The sequence below is a fragment of the Mesoplodon bidens genome (assembly GCF_964165515.1).
Source record: "Mesoplodon bidens genome assembly, chromosome: 1".
Taxonomy (NCBI): Eukaryota; Metazoa; Chordata; class Mammalia; order Artiodactyla; family Ziphiidae; genus Mesoplodon; species Mesoplodon bidens.
The window spans coordinates 183,830,177-183,854,132 of NC_138176.1; the positions used below are offsets into that span (position 1 = coordinate 183,830,177).

The 23,956-nt window shown below is 44.2% G+C and overlaps 1 protein-coding gene across 3 annotated transcripts in view; it reads left to right on the top strand.

Annotated features, from left to right (window-relative positions):
• The window catches only part of SHROOM3 (shroom family member 3), a gene marked incomplete at its 5' end in the record, with an annotated part of 316,716 nt that overhangs the window by 114,898 nt on the left and 177,862 nt on the right, over window positions 1–23,956 (top strand). The window lies entirely within an intron of this gene.

Below are 23,956 nucleotides of genomic sequence, written 5' to 3' on the forward strand. Positions count from 1 at the left end.
TTTTCTTGCCCATCTTGCAGCTTATGAAGACATTTCAGATGCTACTGTCTTGTGAAACCCTGGCTTTCCCAGCAGGGGCTGGCTTGGCAGGGTTCACTGTACTTTATACATTTCCGGGCTTGATGAGACGTGACCCTGATCCCCGATGTGGTCAGACTCTATGACGTGTCGTCTCCCTGTGGGACAGGAGAAAGCCATGGGCTTGGTGCCTTACGAGCATTCCATTAGCCTCACCCACCCGGGGGTTTGCGGGGGTAGGTCATCAAAACAAGTGTATTCCCGCTTTTGTTTGGTTTGTTTTGTTTTTCTGGTTGTGATAGTGGTGGTTCCTCTGCTGGAAAAGGTTTGGCTTGTGATTGGTTATGATGCTTTAGAGTAAGAAGCTTCTTAGTTCCAGGAAAACAACTCATGGTGAAGGAATTACATATGGAAAAGGGAAGGAAGTTAAAAATTTTTTTCAATCATTATTACAAGCCAAGCATTGCTGGAGATGTTTTATATTAACATAGGTAAATATGTTCATTGAACCTGTGCAAGAACCTGGTGAGATAGCTATCATTATCCTCATTTCGTACGCAAGAGGTTAAGTAAGTTACTGAAGGTGGCAGGGCTGGTGAGTGGAAGAGCGACGCAGGAGTCTAGATGCTCCTGGTTCAGCTTCACCAGGCCACTTGAGTGTTATTACTTTGACCTACTAAGTCCTGGGCTTACATATTTTGCTTGTTTGGATATTTCTTCATTAATCAGGTTTTGGCTGCATCACATGACAACTAAATGTTATAGTACTCGAGAATGTTTAAGTTGGTGGAACTTCAGGAGTCATTAACCAAACCATGCCGGTTTTGGTTTTTTGGGGTTTTTTTTTTTTGCGGTACGCGGGCCTCTCACTGTTGTGGCCTCTCCCGTTGCGGAGCACAGACTCCGTATGTGCAGGCTCAGTGGCCATGGCTCACGGGCCCAGCTGCTCCACGGCATGTGGGATCCTCTCGGACCGGGGCACGAACCCCCATCCCCTGCATCGGCAGGCGGACTCTCAACCACTGCGCCACCAGGGAAGCCCCATGCTGTTTTTAAGATGTGAACAGTAAGCTGGTCTTCTCATCATGTCTCATATAGTCTCTTAGGGGACCACTTGCGCCTGCATTCATTCACTCCTCAGGGGTGTGAGCCCTTGCTCAGGGGAACAGCAGCTCCTCCCAACCACAAAAACACAGCCGTGGGTGTGGTCCCACCATGTCCCCAGGCTCTAGTGACTCTCCGCAGTGTGCTGGGCTGTGTCTGGTTTCTCTTCAGGGCTTGCTTCTCTGGTGGCCAGTGATGCAGAGTGGCTCAAAGCATAGGCACCAGAGTCAGATCAGGCCTGGGTTCAAATTCTAGGGCTGCCATCTTCCAGCTATGTGATCTTGGGCAAATTACTTAACCTTATTAAAGATTCAGTTTCCTTATTTTTAATTGGGGATTAAAATACCTACTTTACAAGGTGATTAGAATGCTTTAATGAAATACTCTACATGGTAACAACAGGTGCTGCTGTTATTATTTTTATTATTATTGGCCAGCCCTAGGCATAGGTCCATTATTTGTGGGTCAAGATTTGAGTAAAGCAAGCAGTCATCCCAAACACAGTGGCCGATTTCTCAAATAGATGGGTTGGAAGGCTCAGAACCACTAGGTCTGTTCTATGTGCCCAGAAGAGTGTTGAAGGTTTTGAACTCACTTTGGCACTGGAACCCAAAGTCCAACTTGAGAACACTGGCATTTATCTGTTGAGGATTGACAGCGGAATCCACACTCTCAGTATGTTTTGATGGGACTCTGGTGATCGGTTAACCTCTGCAGAGGGCTGCCCTGTTCCCTACTACGAAAAGTAGTCATGCTGGCTTCCAGTTATGCCTTCTAGTTGATGGTGACATGAGATTTGAATTACTTCTTCCAGCAGAACAGGCAACAGACAATCCTGGAGTTGAAATCTGTCCTTGTCGTTCGCAAATTGTGTGACTTTGGGCCTCTTTATAAGCCTCAATTTTCTCATTTATAAAATAATAATAGGAAATAATAATTCCTGCCTCAAAAGGGCATTTTGAAGATTTAACGTATAAAGTATAAATACATAGTAGATGTCCAATATTTGCTCATCATTATCCTGAATTGGGTTGGAGAGGTATGTGGCGATATGGACTATTGCCATATTACCAAATATGCTGGATGCCTGGTTATCAAGAAGCTCCCACCCTCACCCTTTTATTCCCTTCGTGAATTTACTGCTGTTAAGGGGCTGGTCCCCAGCCTTACAGAACTGGTCATGACAAGTACAGAACTGGTCATGACAGTGCCCAGGATCTCACGGAATTTAGGAATGTTAATTCACATCATCCAAACTCATAGGAAATTGAAGGATATACACCAGAATGTCAACGCATTAACTCATTTTGAAGGAGACAACTGTAAGTGGAATAAGTATCCCAAGGAGACCAAGAATCAGTAAACTTTATCCCCACAGGAGAAAGGAAGGACCATAGGAAGTCTGTCCATAATTAGGTCAGGAGGTTGCGTGCTGATCTCAGACTCAAGAGTAAAGAGTGGGTCTGAGGCGCCTGAACGTGCTGGCATCCGCGCTGATGGCCAGATGGCCCATCTTTCCATTAGAGACGCGTCTTCCAGGCGGGCCAGACGTTCGCGCTGCTGAATCAGAGCCCTTTCCTCTCTGGACCGCAGGGAATCCTTCTGCCGCCGAAGTGCTCCCCTCTAGTCTCATTTCTTCTCTGCCCTCCACCTCAAATCCCCTTTCTGATTGACACATTCTTTCTTTAGATATGCTAATGGGATCGATAAGGTTACTGAAGAGTCCTTGCACTCTCTGCTTCTGCTGTGGGAAACATTTTGTCTCTAAGATGCCTTTTGAATATGTCTTATCTCATCTATTATGTGTTGATTTTTATAGTTGAACTCTCCGAGTTTGAGAAGGAGGCAGTCTTTATTTCTCACACATATTTAGAGATGGGGATTTATGAACATGCTTTGGTGGACATGGATAGACATTCCTCCCTTACATTACAGAGAACTGGGTAGAAGCCCCATGCTCTGGATTAATCTGGCTCTATACTTAGTAGAGCTGTCACTTTCCTGAGAAGTCTTACCTTTCTATCTTGGCCCATGTCATGTCCAGAGATTTCATTTCCTTACACTTGATTCTAACAGGGTGACTTGTTATTTCATTTACTAACTTTCCTTTTTTTCCTAAGTGATCTCTATACTTTTAAAAAAGATTGAGATGTCTTCCAGGAAATGTGACTGGGGGGTCTGTTTCCTGGAGAAAGCATTTGCCTAGTGAAAATGTGTATATATATCAGCAGTTCCATTTGTACCTGCCTCCTTTTATCTTAAAGTTAGTTTTGGGTGGGTGAGGGTAGCACCTCAGGTGGGCAGGTTTCCTCATCCATCATAAATATGCCAAGAATGCAGAGCAGGGTAGTGGTGTTTATATAAGTTTTGAGGGTGTCTTACCCGGTGACCAAAAACAATCAAAAGTAAAAACACCTTCTTAAAAGGCTACAGTGACAAGAGAGATGCAAAGTCTCAAGTGAGTTGTGGGTCAGTGACCTTAGAAGATCTGCTGACCCATAAAGAAGGCAGCGTTTAGTCCTCTGGGAGGAGGGAGTGAAGGGGGTGATGTGGATGCTTATGAGGACAGAGAATGTGTCTGCTGCTGAGTACAGAGGTCTGCAGCTAGTGGTGGATAAATGGAGAAGAAATGATAAAATGAGAAGTGAGCCAAAGAAAAGACCTTCGAAAAGGAAAACAAACATCTCTCAGTTGAAGGGAAACTGAAGAAGGAAAACCTTCGTGGAATGCAAGGACAGTACACAGGATGTAAATTAAGAAAGCAGACATGTACACAAATAAGAGTCAGTACTCCAAACCCTCTCTAAAATCAACAGACTTTATTTGGCAGATAGGTGTAAAATGCATGTCTTAGAGCCAGTAACATTTAGAATGAATGGAAACTAAAGACAAAGGAAAGGGTCTTCAGGTTGAATTTAAATCCCTGAGGGTGATTGCAAGGTGCTTTTAGTACAGGGAGTACTCACTGCTGTTTGCAGAAAACCTAAATTTTAAATTAAAAAAATCAAAGGCTACATTTCCCTTTCAGAACAGACTGTTGGGGTTAATTGCTGGATATGCAACTAACCTCATGTTTTTACCCTGAGTTGGGACTCTAATTCCTGTCTTGACTCAGATCATCAGAAAGGCACTGTAACCAATGGGGCATTGTAACCCCAATAAGAATGCCCCCAACCACCCATTTTTCTTGGTAAATCCAACCTCTCAACCTTCTACATCAAGTTGCTACTTTTGCCAAATACTATCCTCCTCCTAAGTTTGGTATCAATGGTTGGTTTGGCAAAGAAAAATTTGGGGGTATATTTCATGTTCAATGTTTTGTACTCTTTCTGCAAGGCTCATGTAAGCTACTTGAAAGTCAGGTCCTTTCTTTCTAGGAGAAAGGATCCATGAGATGGTGATGCAAGTTCGACGCTGCCTGGAAAACAGTCGTTTAATTTGATTCTTGCCTCAAAGGATTATTGTGAGAATTAAGTGAAAATATGTATGTTCAGTATATAGTGTAAGTGATTAAAGGATAAACTCCTGAAAATAAATTGCATATTTGTGAAATAAGTTACCTCTTGAAAGAAGCCCATTTTAATCTCTAAAACACAGCACATGATTGGAGGTCCCAGTGAATAGGAAGGCTGTGTGGGGAAATGGTCTTTCTGGGCCTAGGGGGCAACATGTCTGATTCAGAACAGTACACAGAGGGTGGGGAAACATGAGCCCCCTTTTAAAATGAAATCTTACTCCTGAACTTTCCCACCATCCTGCAAATTTGATACTGCTTCTCCCCTTCCCATTCATTTAGTCTATGAGTTGACATGTTGGAAGGGAACGTTTATTTTTTATTTGACTGAATATATGTGTTCGTGTGTGAGGAGAAGAAGGGGGTAAAAGTAGATCACATTTTACTGGGAAAAGTGAAATTGAGGAGAAAGGAGGGTTGAATTCGTAAAAACAAACAAACAAACAATAAGCATTTGCCTAAAATATATGTACTCCCAGGCTTCATGACTTGCCCTGTGTTCAGACTCAGATTTCTGTCCTGAATCGGATCATCAGAATTAGAAGGGGCCAGAGTGAGAATCTAGGTTTTGTCCCTTTCACCCCACGGCTCTGCCTAGAGGTAGAAATGAGGGAACTGCACCCAAAGAGTGTAGGGACTCGCCCAAGGCCACATGCGAAGAGCCAAAATGAAGATGGAGGTCTCTGAGAAGCAGGTCTTGGAGCGTCTTGGCATCTCGAGCAGTGAGCTAGTGCTTTCCACTCAGCTGCCTCCTTCATTTAGAAATATTCGTGGACTTCCCTGGTGGCGCAGTGGTTAAGAATCCGCCTGCCAGTGCAGGGGACACAGGTTCGAGCCCTGGCCCGGGAAGATTCCACATGCCGCAGAGCAACTAAGCCTGTGTGCCACAACTACTGAGCTTGCACTCTAGAGCTCACAAGCCACAACTGCTGAAGTCCATGCATGTAGAGCCCATGCTCCTCAACAAGAGAAGCCACCGCAATGAGAAACCCGCGCACCACAACAAAGAGTAGCCCCCACTCGCCGCGACTAGAAATGCCTGCACGCAGCAACGAAGACCCAATGCAGCCAAAAATTAAAAATATAAATAAATAAATAAATTTAAAAAAAGAAAAAAAGAAATATTCGTGATGCTTAAAAAACAGGCAAAAAGGGCTTCCCTGCTGGCACAGTGGTTAAGAATCCACCTGCCAATGCAGGGGACATGGGTTCGAGCCCTGGTCCGGGAAGATCCCACATGCCGGGGATTAACTAAGCCCGTGCACCACAGCTACTGAGCCTGCACTCTAGAGTCCGCGAGCCACAGCTACTGAGCCCACGTGCCACAACTACTGAAGCCCGCACACCTAGAGCCCATGCTCCGCAGCAAGAGAAGACACCTCTCACCACAACTAGAGAAAGCCTGTGCGCAGCGACGAAGACCCAACTCAGCCAAAAATAAATTAATTAATTAAAAAGAAAAACAGGCAAAAAACAAAACCAAGAAAAACCCAAATAAACTGATTTTTAATTCATCTAGGAAAAACTGAAAGGAGAGGCAATTCCCCACTGACCTTGAACTTCCTGGGGAGTTCAGAGGAAATGCATCTCACTGCTTTGTGCACCCCGCTGACTCGCTGACTCAAGGCCCTCCATCAGCCTCTGGAAATAAAACTACTTGTAGCCTTACAGCTGCTTCCTCCCTCGTAATAAAAATAGTGATGAAATTAAGTTCACCACCGCCCTCAGCCCATGCTCCCCCTGAGGAGACCATCCCACATTTCTGAGGGTTAGCAGGGTGAGATGACATTATCGGAATAGAATGAGGTGGGTGGCTCACACACTTGCTACCTCCGTGTTAGGTTTCTGTGACCTTTTTATGTCTAGATTGAGTCGTGAGACTGTAGCTCACCCAGGATTTGCAAGTCAGTGATCTTGTAAGGAGTATCTGGTAATGAACGGAATGCTTTAAAGGCCTTTTGAAGATACAAAATGAACTATTCATTAAAAAAGGATTTTGCAAATCAGTTCCTTTTCTAACTCATGGTTACATTTTATAAAACACACACACACACACACACACACACACACCTGCCTGACTCTATTTCCTTAAAAAAGCAGCTGTATTCTTAAATCATCTTAATCTTGCTCTGCTTAACCACCTAATGTCTCTTTTTAACTATTTTAAAGCAATTTAAAGAAATAGTTCATTAAGAGCTTTAAAAAGTAAATTGAACAGAACTCCCTATTTTTAAAGCAGCAAAGTTTGAAGGGAGGGTGGAAACTTTTCTAGAGCATAAAAAGCATCTGTTTTTTTTTTTTCCTTATAAATTGGCAATCTCTAAACCAGCCTGCGCAGCACCAAGTTGCCGATTCTCAGACGTGAGATGACAAACAGCATGGGAAGAGAAATCCGTATCATGGGGATTCCAATTGGAGCTCGGCTGTGTGCTGGCTGTGGTACCATGAGGATAGCTCAATCCCTCTGAGACTTTAAGTTTCTTCTTAAAGTAGAGAACAGTAATAATATCTTCCCTACTGAGCTGCTATAAGGGGAAAATAAGATAGTGTATATGAAAATGGTTCATTGGAATAAAATATTGAGTCATTATTCCATGAGAAGTTTCTGTTGTAGTCTCAGCTCAAGAAAATTTACCCGACTGCATACTCTTATGATTGTTCTATTTAATGCACTAATTTGACTTGTTTGTGCAGATGAGAACATAGGGCTTTAAAGTTTCTGATTATAACCTTTTCACTAAGAGGAAGTGTAGTGTTAAGGATAGTACCAACGAGGCCCAAGTTCAGAATGAGGGTTTAAAGAAAAAGACCATGTGCTCTGGAGAACTTGAGTAGGAAGTGTCCTGATTCTGAAACAAGTCAAAGCTCCTTGGCGGGAGACTGCATACAGAATAGAACCCTCTGACTGCAGAAGGGGTTCTCAGGCAAGTGTCTTTCATCTCCTGGTGCATTGAATTAAATAGTCAGGTTCTATGGGCACACGTGTGTAGCACAGGCTGAGCAACTGGAAAAGGTGGTGTTCTTTAGCACAATACGCACCGTTTGGGGAAATTATGATGTCACAAAACAATTCTCAGGTGGACGGGCAGGAGACAAAGACAAATAAAAAAGGAACAATAATCTTTTTTTTTTTTTTTTGCGGTACTCGGGCCTCTCACTGCTGTGGCCTCTCCCGTTGCGGAGCACAGGCTCCGGACGCGCAGGCTCAGTGGCCATGGCTCACGGGCCCAGCCGCTCCGCGGCATGTGGGATCTTCCCGGACCGGGGCACGAACCCGTGTCCCCTGCATCGGCAGGTGGACTCTCAACCACTGCGCCACCAGGGAAACCCGGAACAATAATCTTTTGACAGAGAGCTGCAAAACTGTTCTTGAAGCTCCAGGTACTCACTAGGTGCACAACAAATGTGGCTTCTTCTACCTTGCCTGGACACAGAAGCCGCATGAGAAAGATTTTTGTCCCCTGTAAGTTCCAAGAATTGTCTCTCAAGATATAAGAGAGGGCCCCATGCTGTGCTCTATGGCTGAGTCCTCTGTGGAGGTGCAGGTAGGGGGTGTGCGAGTCCCAGTGCCCTCTGACGAGATCCCTGAGCTGTGGTGGCCCCCAGTATGGCGGCAGCATGGCTCTGAGCATCTCGAATGGTACCTCCCACCTCCATGCCTCCCTAACGCTTGTGATGACCCTCTCACCCCCGCTGCCCACACCGGTACTTCACTTGTCCTTTCGCCCTTCTGCTCTCTTCAGTTTTTTCACTTGTTCAAAGGCTGCAAATATCTGGGACGTGAATACAGATCCCAAGCTGCGGTACGGTTTGCATCCCATCTGAAGACCCAGGATTAGACTTCCCCAGAGGGGAAATCAGGATAACTGAGAACTGTGGTAACTTACCCCTTAAACATTTTTTCCACTTGAGCAAGTGATTGAGAGGAGGGGAAGGAGGCAGCTGCAGTGGCCTTCGACCCCCAGAAACTTTTCCAGGAGGCCTGGCATCATGGGAATTTGCTCAGTATGCTTTGAGGAGGTATTTCAATCCTGCTGGGACCAGACTCAGAGCAGTTTTTGGCTTCCCTGGAGTCTTAGGTTTGAATGTCACTGTCTAGAAGTATAGTATTCGATTTCCTAACCAGTTGTTCCTTCCCGTGGAAAATTCATGTAACACATTATTAGGTTTCCTAAGAGGTATGCAATAAGACTCCCTTACTGTAATGAGAAAAGGGACATTTTTCCTGTAGCACATAATGATAACTGCTATTTTTATTCATTGGGTTACATATGCTCACTGGCTACGCACTGAACACTAGCCACATACAAAGGAATGCTGTATTGTTCCCCACGAAGGAGGTTTGATGATAAAAGACCTGGTTTCATTCCTGGGATAACATGTAACGTGGTTTTACTTCAGACAAATGTATTCCAAGCAGGAGTCACCCCTCTGTGCCCAGCCATTAAGGGCTCTGTTTGAGCCTTCGTAGAGGATATGAAGTCTCAGTCCTGAGATCACACAAAAGTTATGGTGGAATCCTTTTCCCCAGTTCTAAATCAGGGTGCGTTAGCTAGAAAAAAATTAGTTTGGATGATTCTGATTTAGAATACGAGCCAACTTATAATTCTGCATCCTTGCATCAAAACAGCTTAAAGCTGGTCTGTCTCAAACTTGGCTACACGTTGGAATTATCTAGGGAGTTAAACAAACTGATGCCTGGCTCCCACCCCCAAAGACTCTAACTTAATTGTTATAGGGTGTAGCCTGGCTTTGGACATTTTTATAGCTGCCCTGGTGATTCTAATGGGCAGTGAAGTTTGAGAACCGCTGGTTTAAGCTGTAAGTTGAAGTGGAAAAGAGAAACAATGAGTTGGTAGAAACTGAGAGGGAGAAGAAAGGCAGTGGAAGGGGTCATAAGGATAGTAGCGGGAGGAGAATCAAGAAGGCAAATCAGGGGCTTCCCTGGTGGCGCAGTGGTTGAGAGTCTGCCTGCCGATGCAGGGGACGCGGGTTCGTGCCCCTGTCCGGGAGGATCCCACATGCCACGGAGCGGCTGGGCCCATGAGCCATGGCCGCTGAGCCTGCGCGTCCGGAGCCTGTGCTCCGCAATGGGAGAGGCCGCAACAGTGAGAGGCCCTCATACGGAAAAAAAAAAAAAAGAAGGCAAATCAAGAGAGGCAGTGAGTAGAGCAGAGCCTTGAGAATGGGGGCAACTAAGGTGCAAAAACAGAGTCCCTGCTGAGGTCTCTGAACCACCCAGGACCCAGAGAGGCCTGCAGGGAAGGGCTGCTCCAGCAGTGGCTCCTGCTCTTTCATTTCTATGAGATCTGTTTCTCTATTACTGCTATATGGAGGTGTCGCTTCTTTTTTTTTTTTTAAACATCTTTATTGGAGTATAATTGCTTTACAGTGGTGTGTTAGTTTCTGCTGTATAACAAAGTGAATCAGCTATATGCATATGTATATGCCCATATCCCCTCCTTTTTGCGTCTCCCTCCCACCCTCCTTATCCCACCTCTCTAGGTGGTCGCAAAGCACCACGCTATTCTCCCTGTGCTATGCAGTTGGTTCCCACTAGCTAAAGCTCATCAAGTGATGTTACTACTGACAAATGGGCCTGGGCAGGGGAGCACTTGTCTGGCCTTCCCTGGGAACACCTGTGACCTGAGCCGTTATCACGTGCCATTGCTCCAGGAGTTCATTTTTACCAGCAGGTGTTGGGGCCACCATTTAGAGAGGGTAGACCCATACCCATGACACTGCAGTTGCCGTGTTCACTCTACATGCCATCTCTGGATGGTGCCCCCATGAAACAAACCATGAAAGAAAGATGGCTTGACGCCATTGAACTTATTCAATCTAATGGGATGTACTACATGAAGACAACGTCAAGAGGTCCGGAGTGAAAGAAGCATATGAGCTTGTTTCATTTACTTCATCTATCCCTGGTTTTTAAAAATCACACTTTGGGTAGCCTTAGCACCATTTCCCCATTTCTTGAGACCCAGGCATAGAGAAACGGTTTCTGGAAAGGATTGCTAAAAACCACCCACTACATATGTCCTTAATGGTACATCAGAGCTTTGAAGGTCCTGGCACTTTTGTCCTCTTTTGTCCTGTTCTGGATAATTCCACTGTTTTGCTGACCCCTTTCCTTTTGGATTATATATTTTTATGTCTTATTTAATTATAACTGCTCCAAGATCACAGGTATCCTAGTGAGGTCCTGGCAAGAGGCTTAAAGTATAGGTTTGGGAACTCTAAGAACGTCAGGTGCTTAGCCTTCCAAAGGCTGGGAACCCCCTGGGTCTGTCTGACTGGACATGACCCCTAAGGCTCTTTCTCCTTTGACCGTTGCTAATTAAAGTGGCAACCTCAAATATGTGTTCATTGCTACCTGTCTTCTCACGGTTCTGTTACCTCTGGCATCCTAGCATTTAGAGCCTAGTGTGTCCTTGGTAAAATTATACCTCTAAGACCAGCCTTATGATGCCTCTGCCTCTCACTAACATGTTTGTTCCACTGCCCGCTGGTCTAGAGCCCCACGTCACTGTCTCCACTCGCTGCCAGATCCTGTGTACAGTTCGTCGGTGCATTTGAAAAATGCAGCTTCTCCACTCGCCCCTCATTCTGCTGTCAAACTCCTGTCTGATGCTGCGTTGGCTTGGTGGGTGGGAGGTGTGAAATCATCCTCCGGTCGGTTGCTTGATTAGTGTGTTTATTGTTTATGTGGGAGGGTTGCTACGTTGTTTTGCGAGCCCTGGACACCTGAAACAATCTTTCACGGAGTTGTCACAGGAGTGAGATGTGTTTCCTAACCCTCCGTCCTTCACCCTCATAACTTAAAGGAGCAAAAGATGAAAGAGAATTATTGTTTTTCACTAGTGGCTGCATATTACTTAAGTTTTTCCAAAAGGTAAGTTAAAAAATTTTAAATCAATTATACCCTTTTGACTTCCTCCCTTGCTTCCTTCAAGTATTTGCTCAAATATTAGCCTTCCTTGTACAGCCAGTTGAAAATTGCCACCCCCTTCCTACCATGTCCCCAACACTCCTTATATTTTATTTTCACCTGTGAGACATACACTCATAAAGTTATTCATTCCATTTCCTCTCCTTAGATTATAAACTCCTTAATGGCAGAGATTTTGTTCTGTGTGGTGTCCCCAGTGCCTGGAATGGTTCCTAGCACATGATATGTACTCACTGAATATTTGTGAAGGAAAACATACCCAGTGAAAACAAAAGCATACCCAATAGCAGCTGTGTGGTGCAGTGGACGGGAGCCCAGGCCTGGAGCCCGGTTGCCTGACTTTGAATCCCAGCTTTAGCATTTGCTTGTTGACTGCTTTAACCTCTAACATGGTTTCATCATCTGTAAAATGGGTGTAATAATAGCTCCCTCACTGGTGTTGTAAGTTGCTATATAAACATCAGCTGTTATGAATTATGTCACTGGACGGGGTTAGTCCTTGTGCTTGCGTTAAGAGTTCGTTGGAGGCACTGTCTCTCATCTGAGGTTTTTTTTTTTTTTTAATAAGTCTAGTTTTAGTTTTAGTTTTAGTTTTTTAATTTTTTTTAACATCTTTATTGGAGTATAATTGCTTTACAATGGTGTGTTAGTTTCTGCTTTATAACAAAGTGAATCAGCTATATGTATACATATATCCCCATATCTCCTCCCTCTTGCGTCTCCCTCCCACCCTCCCTATCCCACCCCTCTAGGTGGTCACAAAGCACCAAGCTGATCTCCCTGTGCTATGCGGCTGCTTCCCACTATCAGCTGAGGTTTTAAAGCTGGTCAGATGCAAGCTTGCTGGCCATGAGCCACCTTTACCATCACATGGTGACCCCTATCTGGGAGTCAAGGCAACCCAGAAGGATGCCAAAACAAGGATGCAGATGGATTCCTGATGACATTGTTTGAGACCCTGGACCCAGTCAGATCCAGTCAGACCCTGGTCTTTTTGGTTGTGTGAGCCAGTAAACCTCCTCTGTGCTTTAAAAAAAAAAAAAAAAAGACCACGCTTTTCACCAAAGAAGGATCCTGTTTGAAGGCATTCTCCCCTCTGTGAAATGAGATCGACCGGATCCCTCCTCCCTTTGCAGCCCCGTGCCTCGGTGCGGTAGCCATCTCCAGCCCTCCCTTGGGGGTTAGGTCCTGGGAGCCTGGCTTTGGGGATGCTCCCAGTGGCAGGGCCCGCCCTTCACTGTGCCCCCAGCTTCTGCGAGCCTCGCCGGAGCCAGGGCCTCTGCAGTCACCTGTCACGTGGAGGCTGGGATCCCTTTCCAAGCCCCGGTCCCGCGGCAGTGCTGTGCACTGGTTACGGGCACTGACTTCCAGTCGGGCAGGACTTGGTCTGCAGCCCCGCCCCTTACTGGGAGGGCTGGGCCAACTGCTCTCACCTCTCACCTTCCTTTCTTTTCCTCGGGGAAGTGAAGACACTCATCCCTACTTTGTATGAGACAATAAAGATGACACGTGTGAAGAAGAAACCTGGACTCTGGGTTTGCTGCCCCTCCCTTCAGTCAGTGACTAGCTGTCCAGCAAATGCTTGTGAGTGGAGGCGTTTCCATCTTTCATTAAGAGAAGTGGTTTCTTCCCTACGTCTCGCACAGTTTTACCCTACGTCTCGCCTAGTTTTACTGCCCCAAAGCCCAAAAGATGTGGTGAGAGAGCACGATTCAAGGAGGGTGGGGATTATGTTTCCTGCCAGTGAAAGTCAAACTCAAACTGGACAGAAATCAAATTTGTCAGAAGAAGAAAGCAGTGGGAAGAGGTGACCTGCTGATGACTGTAGATGTAAGAGAACCTTAGTATGGAGGTGGGGGTCAGAGGTCACTGGCAAAGCCCCTCTCTTGACCCCCTGAGGGGCAATTCCGGAGAAACTGCTGCCTGCTTTATGGAAGTCAAAGCACCCAGAAATGGAAGGTCTAGGCATAGGTCCCAGGACCAGGAACACAGAATTAGGAAAAGAAGCCAAGTTTCCTAACATGAGTCAGCTGCGTCAGGGCACACAACTCCAAGGCCAGGCTCTTCTTTCCTTTCATCTTATGGCTTTTCCTTTCTCGTTGGTGGCAGGAACTGTAATTTGGTTTGTTTATGTTTTATTTGATGATTCTCCCTTCTCACTCTTCAGCATCTTTCATGTTTCATGTTATCTTCCTATAACAGTTCTTGATCAACATATGAAACACGTTTAAACACATTTAAACAACTTGCATCAAAATCAGCTGTTGGGGGCTTCCCTGGTGGCGCAGTGGTTGAGAATCCGCCTGCCGATGCAGGGGACACGGGTTCGTACCCCAGTCCGGGAAGATCCCACATGCCGCAGAGCTGCTGGGCCCGTGAGCCATGGCCGCTGAGCCTGCGCTTCCGGAGCCTGTGCTCCGCAGCGGGAGAGGCCACAACAGTGAGAGGCCCGCGTACCGCAAAAAAAAAAAAAAAAAAAAAAAAAAAATCAGCTGTTGGGCTTCCCTGGTGGTGCAAGTGGTTGAGAGTCCGCCTGCCGACGCAGGGGACACAGGTTCGTGCCCCGGTCCAGGAGGATCCCACATGCCGCGGAGCGGCTGGGCCCGTGAGCCATGGCCGCTGGGCCTGCGCGTCCGGAGCCTGTGCTCTGCAACGGGAGAGGCCACAACAGTGAGAGGCCCGCGTACAGCAAAAAAAAAAAAAAAAAAAAAAATCAGCTGTCGTCCCTGTTTAACATGCAAGTCCCTGTACTCCCCTAAATCAGACTCTCTGCTGGGGGAGCCTGCTTTTTAGCAAACTTGCCAAGGGATTCTAATGCCCACCGAGGCACACAGCCTGCAGCACTGGAAGGGGGCCTCAGCCTTCCTCTGGCTGGGAGGTCATTCCTATGGATCTTTCCTTGTGTCTTTGGCCCACATTGGCTCAAAGGATGGGATCAGTGTCGATCTGAGCCACTCCATGGTTATTCCTTGAAATGAAAGACTAGCTTTACACATCTTCTTGGCCATGATATATAAGTAAAATTCAAAATTCAGATTTTCAACTTTAAACAGAGATCGGGTATGGTCCTTGTCTTCTCGGAGCTCCTTCACAAACATTTTAGAACACAACCCCAGTGCACAGAAATGTTCAAAAACAGCAGTAGTGTGTGGCCTGCCTTCTTTCCGAGAGCATGATGGCTTGCAGCAGTTTCTAAAAATAGACCTTTCTGATCCAGGTCACTAAGCAGGAATGGCCTCTGTGTCACTCTGTTTACACAGTTTTACATTTGACACCTTCATAACAAGAATACTGACTTGATGAGGCCTGAGGGCCCTCATGGGTCTGTGGGAATTCGTAGTGAGGGCAGCATCCCCACGAGGCCAGCGGTGTTTGGATTCAGGGCCCTTTCAACCTTTGCTTCATGATTCCTCATCCTCTTTCCGTCACTGTCTCAAAGTCAGGGGCAGAGGTCAGAAACTCCAAGTCATTCCATGAGATCCTAAGGAACGAAAAACAAGCTCACGTTCAGGAATGTAAGACCCACAGTGTTTTGTTTCGTTTAACCTGTCTTGCATTTTTCCTCTTTGCACACTTGTGAGTTTACAAAGCATCATAGAGTTGCAAATGTAATGTCGGGACCTTTCAGTAGAATGTTCAGAAAAAGCTTGTCTTTGATTTTTTTTGGAACAGCTCTGCGGTAGTGAGAGGTCTTCTCTTTTTGTACAGTAATTCATGGCACCCCTAACCTGTCCCATAAATGCAGATGACATGACTGGTATTATCAATAGAATGAAAATGTCTTGGGATTAACATTCTAAAATTAAGGACATGGGATAAAAGAATGGGGGCACTTGACATTGAATATATGTGATGTGATTGAACTGGCCCACTGGGCCTTCATAAGATTCATAGTATTAGGTTCTGAAGAAGTGGATTAATTTGGATCAAATGCAGAATGTTATCTCTAGGAATCAATTTTGATTTACGAGTTAGCTTGCCACCTCTAAAGAAATAATTCTTGTAAGCTCTCACCTCTTAGCTTTGGGTGTTCTAAGCATTTCATTATCTCATTTAATTCTTACAACAACTCCATGAAATAGGTATTATTATTACTCTATTTTACAGATGAGGAAACAGACTTTTTAATAGGGTAGCCTGGCCAAGGGGACACATCTATTAAGTGTGGATTTGAACTCCGATCTATCTTACACAAAAGCCCAGGCTTTTGAGTCAGATGAGCTGGTGTGGCTGCTCAAACCCCAAACCAGTGTGGGTTCTTCAGCCCCTGGGCAACCACAGTTGGGTTCCATCAGTGCTTTCATTTGTTTTGCTTTAAAGATAGTACTCACTGTTGCCTTTTGTTTTTCCAGCAGTGTTGATCCACATTCCCTTAAATAAATTAACCCTCCCATCTTGTCTAACTCATTTGATGGGAGCAAGTCTACATGCCAATAAAAATAGAAATAGGAGAAACGGCGCAGCAAGAAGGGAGAAATGACAGAGGGTTTTATGGTTATTAAGATATGAATACAGGCTCATCATTTTCTATTCTTCCCCAAACAAGACAAAAGAGCCCCACAACTTGATTCCAATCACAGTTTGTTCTATAATTTTTAAATGGTTGAAATATGTGATTAATATTGAGATGCTGGAACATCCATTGTTTTATAAGAGAATGTTTGAGATTTTATCACTTCTCTCCCAAATAGTAGATGCTTGATAAATGATGTTGAATTTAAATGCTAGACTTATGAGTACTTACCCAAAGCTCTAGAAGACTTTGTCCATGGCAGGATGGACTAATCCAGCTTCTGAAGAAGATGCAGTTTGTGTTTGTGGTCTGTTCTGGGCAGCACCCGAATGAAGCCCCATGGCTTCTCCGCATCTCAGTACCTCTCAGCGCTCTCTGCACACCCTACCCCATCTCTCTCAAATCTCTCCTTTTCTAGGAATTGTTCCTCCACACCTGCCTCTTTCCTGGTTCCTCATTCAAACTCACCTTTCCATTTCCTGTTCCCTCAGAACCTTGCTGGGGGATGACTTGCAAAGCTCCAAAGACATGGGCAACAATACTTGAAGTCCTTTGAGAACAATACAATCTTACACTAATATAAAATGGCAGTAATAAAGCTATTATTCATATTTTTTAAAGTGATTTTGCAGGTTATCAGTATCTTACCATTAAGGAATGTGTTCCCAGTGGTGCTATCTCTGTGACAAATTAGTTGGAGCTATCTGTGGATAGGGGGGTCTTGTCATTAGAAGCCTTCAAGTCATGGACAGGAGGTGACCTCAGCCTCAAAAGGCTGACTTTGGTCATTCAGCCAGTGTGGCTGACACAGACCCCCGGAGGACTCCTCCCAGTTCAGTCAGCAGGGAGCCTTAGTGGCCAGGGATGGGGGACCCTGCGGATGAGGGTTAGAAGATACATCAGCTATCTTGACAGTATAATTAAAATGCTCATTTCACAATTTTGGAAATCATCCAAAAGGTGTATTGTGATAATTTGAATGTGAATATCCACTTTTGAATGTCTTGTAAAGAAAGTGATCGGTATGTTTCAGGTATGGATTTGCCCCTTTGTAGCATTGTCTGCAGGGCAGGTTTTATCCTGAACTAATTTTTCTCTGCTACTGGATTGTTTCTGAAATATTAACACATGCTTGAAACCCAGCATTTGCAAATTGGGGTTTAGCTTTGTCAGTTGCCCTCAGTTGGCACAGTAATGAGACTGTTAGTGACTGAGATTTGTGGGCTGAAGTAGGCAGTGCAATGCAGGGACACTAATAACTTTATCGCCATGTATACCCATGCAATAGTAGGTCCCATGTAGGGTTACCAGATTTAGCACATCAAAAAACAGGATGCTCAGTTATATTTGAATTTGGCAAATAATTTTTTAGTGAAAGTATGTCCCGGATTTTATCTAACAACCCTAGTCACATGACCGCTTAGATACAGGAAAACAAAAATGCAGGTTCTTTAAACTATCTTTTTATTGAAGTATAGTTGATTTACAGTATTGTGCTAATTTCAGGTGTACAGCATAATGATTCAGTATTTTTGCAGATTATATTCCATTAGAGGTTATTACAAGATGATGGGTATAATTCCTTGTGCTGTACAGTGAATCTTGGTTACTTATCTATTTTATATATAGTAGTTTGTGTCTGTTGATCCCATACGCCTAATTTGTCCCTCCCCCCTACTTCTCCCCTTTGGTAACCACAGATTTGTTTTCTATGTCTTTGAGTCTGTTTCTGTTTTGTATTTGCATTCATTTGCACTATTTTTTAGATTCCACATATAAGTGATATCATATGGTATTTGTCTTTCTCTGTCTGAGTTACTTCACTAAGCATGATATTCTCTAGATCCATCCACATTGCTGCAAATGGCAGAATTTCATTCTTTTTTGTTGCTGAGTAAATATGTGTGTGTGTGTGTGTGTGTGTGTGTGTGTGTGTGTGTGTGAGTGTGACACCATCTTAATCCAGTCATCTGTTAATGGGCACTTGGGTTGCTTCCATGTTTCCATGTCTTAGCTATTGTAAATAGTGCTGCTATGAACATTGGGGTACGTGTATCTTTTTGAATTCGTGTTTTCATTTTTTCCGGACATATACCCAGGAGTGGGCTTGCTGGATCATATGGTAGTTCTGTTTTTAGTTTTTTAAGGAACCTCCATACTGTTTTCCATAGTGACTGCACCAAATTACACTCCCACCAACTGTGTACGAGTGTTCCCTTTTATTCTGCCAAAACTTAATCTGGTCTTCCTCCCAAACTCACACTTGCTGGTTAGCAGGGAAACAAAACAATAAATTTTAGTCCTAGCCAAGTAAAAAGCTAGCCTGGTCTAATCATTTGAATAGTCAGTCCATTGAAGTCATACTCAGTCTCTAACATAAAGTGCACCCTCTCTCAGATGTAATCTTTTGTCTTCACTGTCCAACTGCTTTGCCAAAATACTGTCTGGGGGTTTGGGCAGTGGTGAGTACAGGTCTTTGGACACACTATCCCCTGGTCCCTAGACTCTGCCTTGGTCTTCCTTGTCACTGCTGGCCTCTACCACTGACTTCTGCAGCTAGTGCATCCATGGTCAGCGTTGGCCTGGACAGTGCCCCTGGGGATCCTTGGCAACCTCCCACTGGCAGACTCCACCATTGCTCAGCTCCCATTAGCTTCAGACACATTAGCGTCTACCAAGTTCTCCATCCCAACAACCCCTGATCCAGGGGTCCACCCCAGGATCATCTCACCCATCATAGCTGCCTCATTCCACGTGTACTGGTTGGCATCCGATGTCTATCTAAATGGAGCTGAGCCAGGCCCTCCTCACAGTGACCTTCTCCTGGAGTCTCCAGCAGAGCAATGGAGCCAAGATTTGCTGACACCCTGGACATTCCCCTCACTTTCCTTGCATGCTTGCCCTGTTCTCCCTGAGGCCAGAGAGGTGAAACCAGAACTTGGTTCTGACAGTGTGACTTGCCACCAATCTCTCCATCATTCCCTGGAATGGCAAGGACTGGACTTTCTCACTATTTCTCACTATTTCTTACTCTGCTCTATGCTTCCCTTCTTCTGTAACTGTAAGTCTCCTGTCTTAGGTGGGAAAACACTAATTCTAAAAGATACACACACCCCAGTGTTTATAATGGCACTGTTTACGATAGCCAAGACGTGGAAGCAGCCCCAGTGCCCATCAACAGACGACTGGATTAAAGTGAGGTGACATGTATATATATTATTACTCAACTACTTTGTACTATAGGAAATCTTTGGTAATTGGAATCCTCCAGGCTTAACCCTGACTGGATCACAGTGGTTCTCAAAAGTGTGTTCACTGACCAGGCCCTCCTATGAAATGCAGATTCTGGGGCCTTCCTCTAGACCTACTGTATCAGAAACCCTAGGTTTTTGGCTGAGTAATTGACGGTTTGTCAAGCTTTCCAGGTGGTTCTGATGCACCCTAAAGAACCACAGCTTTAAAGATTTCAGCAGATTATCTCATTCCCTCTCTTATGGTTTCCAAGCCCTAAAGTCTTATTAAACAGACCAAATACTCCCCCTCAATCTAGTTGATTGATTAACATGCTATATAAACTTGAAATTTTTATGGTTAAGAAAAGGAATTTGCAAAAGGAAGGAAATTCTGACACATGCTGCAACACTGAGGAGTCTTGAGGATGTTATGCTAGGTGAAATAAGCCAGTTACAAAAAGACAGATATTGGGCTTCGCTGGTGGTGCAGTGGTTAAGAATCTACCTGCCATAGATAGATAGCGGGAAGCAGCCGCATAGCACAGGGAGATCAGCTCGGTGCTTTGTGACCGCCTGGAGGGGTGGGATAGGGAGGGTGGGAGGGAGGGAGACGCAAGAGGGAAGGGATGTGGGAACAGATGTATATGTGTGACTGATTCACTTTGTTATAAAGCAGAAACTAATAAAAAAAAAAAAGAATCTACCTGCCAATGCAGGGGACACGGGTTCGAGCCCTGGTCCGGGAAGATCCCACATGCTGCGGGACAACTAAGCCCGTGCGCCACAACTACTGAGCCTGTGCTCTAGACCCCGCAAGCCACAACTACTGAGCCCATGAGCCACAACTACTGAAGCCTGCACGCCTAAAGCCTGTGCTCCACAACAGAAGCCCGCACACCACAACGAAGAGTAGCCCCGACTCGCTGCAACTAGAGAAAGCCTGTGCGCAGCAATGAAGATCCAACTCAGCCAACAATTAATTAATTAATTTTAAAAAAAGACAATTACTGTATGATTCCATTTAGATAAGTTACCTAGAGTAGTCAAACTCAGAGATAAGTAAAATAGAATGGTGGTTGCCAGGGCCTGGGGGAGGGGGGCGGGGAGTTACTGTTTTATGGGTGCAGAGTTTCAGTTTTGCAAGGTGAAAGGAGTTCTGGACATGGCTGGTGGTGATGGTTGCACAACAACGTGATTGCACTTAAAACCACTGAAGGGTACATTAAAAATGGTTAAGATGGTTAAATTTTATGTTATGTGTATTTTACCACAATTAAAAATTCTTTTAAATAAAATTAGAAAAAAATTTTGGTGACTAAAGCAAAGATTAAAGTTGTGAGTTAAAAATGGCTTAAGTTCTTAAGCAACAGGTATTGATTTGAGGAAAGTTTGCATACCTAACTCGGCTGGTTATCCATGGACCACGATCCTGGGCATTAGAGTTCAGATCTAAATTTTGAAACAGGTGCTCCTCATAGATTTGCATATTTCACCAGATGTTAGTTGAGTTTCTGAGCTACCTAAAGTAGAAGAAGCTGATTCAATAGCTCTGACTCTAGAGTTTAAATAGGATAGGCGGTCTCACTGTGGCCTTTGAGGTAAAAGGTAATATATGTACTTGGGATTTTTGCATGTATCAGACTAAAAAGCCTTGGACGTGAATGAATTCCTAGTGGCTTATATCATTCTACATGAGAAGTATTGGTAAGCTTCTCCCCATTTGCTGAAAGGATGAGCCACCGGGAGAACTCTGTCTCTTGATTTGAATCGTCGACCATCTAGCTCCCTTTATTGTCATTTGGCATCAGGTGAATGAGCCCATCTTCCCTAGAGGCAGCGACACAGGGGTGGTATTGGCAGACAGTGGGGCTTTTAATTCCTCTCTCCACCTCCCAATAATATGCATTAGTTGCCCACCCAATAAAATAATATTCTTTGCTATAAACAATTGATGTTTTCTCAATCTTGTTAAAGAATGAATGAAGGCATCTTTAGAAAATGGCTCTGGTCTAAGTGAAAACAGTGAACTTACTATGCGGAGCACAGCTTCAAGACAAGTGCCCTGTAACTCCTGCACTATCCCCTTGCCACCAGGGAGCCCCTCTTAGAACAAATTTTGTAGCCACCACTGTTCTAATCCCATTTTTGTGCTACACAAATTTCCTGGGACAGAGAAAAGTCTTGAAACATCCAAATCTGCCTCCTGTCTCAGAACCATATTCATACAACACAATGGTCTCATAAGCCCCAGGAAATTAGTTTAGGTAAGTAAAGATAGATAAGATCTATGCTAAATATATATATTTATTTATATATTTATAAATTTATATATTACCGTTGTGTTCATTAAGTTGTTTTATTTTGACAGAGGAAGATTTGTTTACCAAATTTGTGAGTAATACAGCAGCACAAAGGAAGGACAGATTATGAAATTACAATGTCTTTTTTTTTTTTTTTTTTTTTTTGCCGTACGCAGGCCTCTCACTGTTGTGGCCACTCCCGTTGCGGAGCACAGGCTCCAGACGTGCAGGCTCAGCGGCCATGGCTCACGGGCCCAGCCACTCCGCGGCACGTGGGATCCTCCTGGACCGGGGCACGAACCCGCGTCCCCTGCATCAGCAGGCGGACTCTCAACCACTGCGCCACCAGGGAAGCCCCATTTTTTTTTTTTTCTTAAATGAGATGTTAGCGTAACTTGCTCTCAGCAAGCCCAAGGTGGCTTCTAGTGACCACAGATGACTTTCTGGGTGTTCATGAACCATCAAATTAATCTCCTACAGATTTTTCTTTTTTCTAGAGGTCTATACGAAATCCACCTGTCCACTGTTTCTAGAATCTATTGCCATCTCCTCCACTTTAAAAAAAATCATGATTGTTTTTCAGACTCTCATATTTTCCACTATTTCTTTTTTTTCTTTTTTTTTTTTTGCGGTACGCGGGCCTCTCACTGTTGCAGCCTCTCCCGTTGCGGAGCACAGGCTCTGAACGTGCAGGCTCAGTGGCCATGGCTCACGGGCCCAGCCGCTCCGCGGTATGTGGGATCTTCCCGGACCAGGGCACGAACCCGTATCCCCTGCATCGGCAGGCGGACTCTCAACCACTGCGCCACCAGGGAAGCCTTCCGCTATTTCTTGACTATTGTTCACCCAGAATGGTTCCAGCATCATATCTTCAAATTGTTTCAATATCCTGGGAAGTTAATTTGTTGGGCCTCATAATCAGGTTTGTTTTAAATGTCTCATCATCATCGTCATGATAACTAACATTTATTGACGTTTTTTATGTGTCAGACAATTGAGTCTTTTTTTAATATAGTTGAATTACAATGTTGTGTTAGTTTCAGGTGTACAGCAAAGTGATTCAGATATATATATATATATTTTTTTTACCTCTTTATTGGAGTATAATTGCTTTACAGTGGTGTGTTAGTTTCTGCTTTATAACAAAGTGAACCAGTTATACATATACATATGTTCCCATATCTCCTCCCACTTGCGTCTCCCTCCCTCCCAGATATATTTATATATATGTGTGTATAAATTTATATATATATACATATATATATATTCTCATTAAGTTGTTTAAAAAATAAAAGTACCTAGATAATAAAGGTCAGCTTTCAAACCACCACTGCCAATCCTTATAAAGTGAAGCATGAACTCCTAGTCAGATGCTAAATTCAATAAGGTTCATTATGTTCCTGGTTAAGAAATGAAATTTATCATATTCTTGTGGAAGAGTTAAGAAAACACACCATTTGGTAATTTTATGGGTAGGCCGTGTGGTCCAGTGGAAAAGTACCTGGGCTTTGTAATAGCCCTTTCTTTGAACCTAAACGTTGTACAGGTTGGCTGTGTGGATCCAGCTGCATACCTACCACGGTCAGGTTTTCTTTAGCTGTATGGTTGGAATACATTTTATCTAAATTTGTATCTCAGAGGGGTTTTGTGATGCTTGAATGAGATACTCTATGCAGAGTGACAAGTACATAGTTGGCCTATGTTATTCGCACAGGAAATGATAGTTTTCGGAAAGCAAAGGTGCATGTAAGTCAGAAGCATCAGAACTTGAAAAGCACTGGGCTAAGTGTGTGGCTCCATCGTGGTGTTGGGTTTACCGGGACTCTTTTTTGGTTGCACCTTTATTTGTTTAAACCCAGTTTTATTTCTTTCAGACCTGAAGCAACTACATCTGGTATCAATTTCTTGGGACTAAGATTTGAACTAGGCAACAACAGGCAAAGCTAATTGATGATGGAGGTCAAAAGTGAGGGTAGGGAGTCTGGAATAGGCTGGAAAAGTCTGGAAGAAGCCTCACGAGGATGCTGGAAATATTCTATATCATTTTTGCTGTTTACATAAGATAAGTGCACCTGATACACTATGTGTATGTTACGTCAATAAAAAATTTAAAATGATCTAAACTAGGTGTACATAAGGATCTGAAGGTCAACATATAAAAAATCCACTATTGAAGCTAGTCGACTCAGTGAATTTGATAAAATTCTTTGATTGAACTTTAAAACAGAATTTGAAAACTACATCTCACAAGTATTTAGCCTGCAGACATTTGTTTGATCTAGAAGTATTTGGCCTGCAAACATTTGTTTAATCCTCACT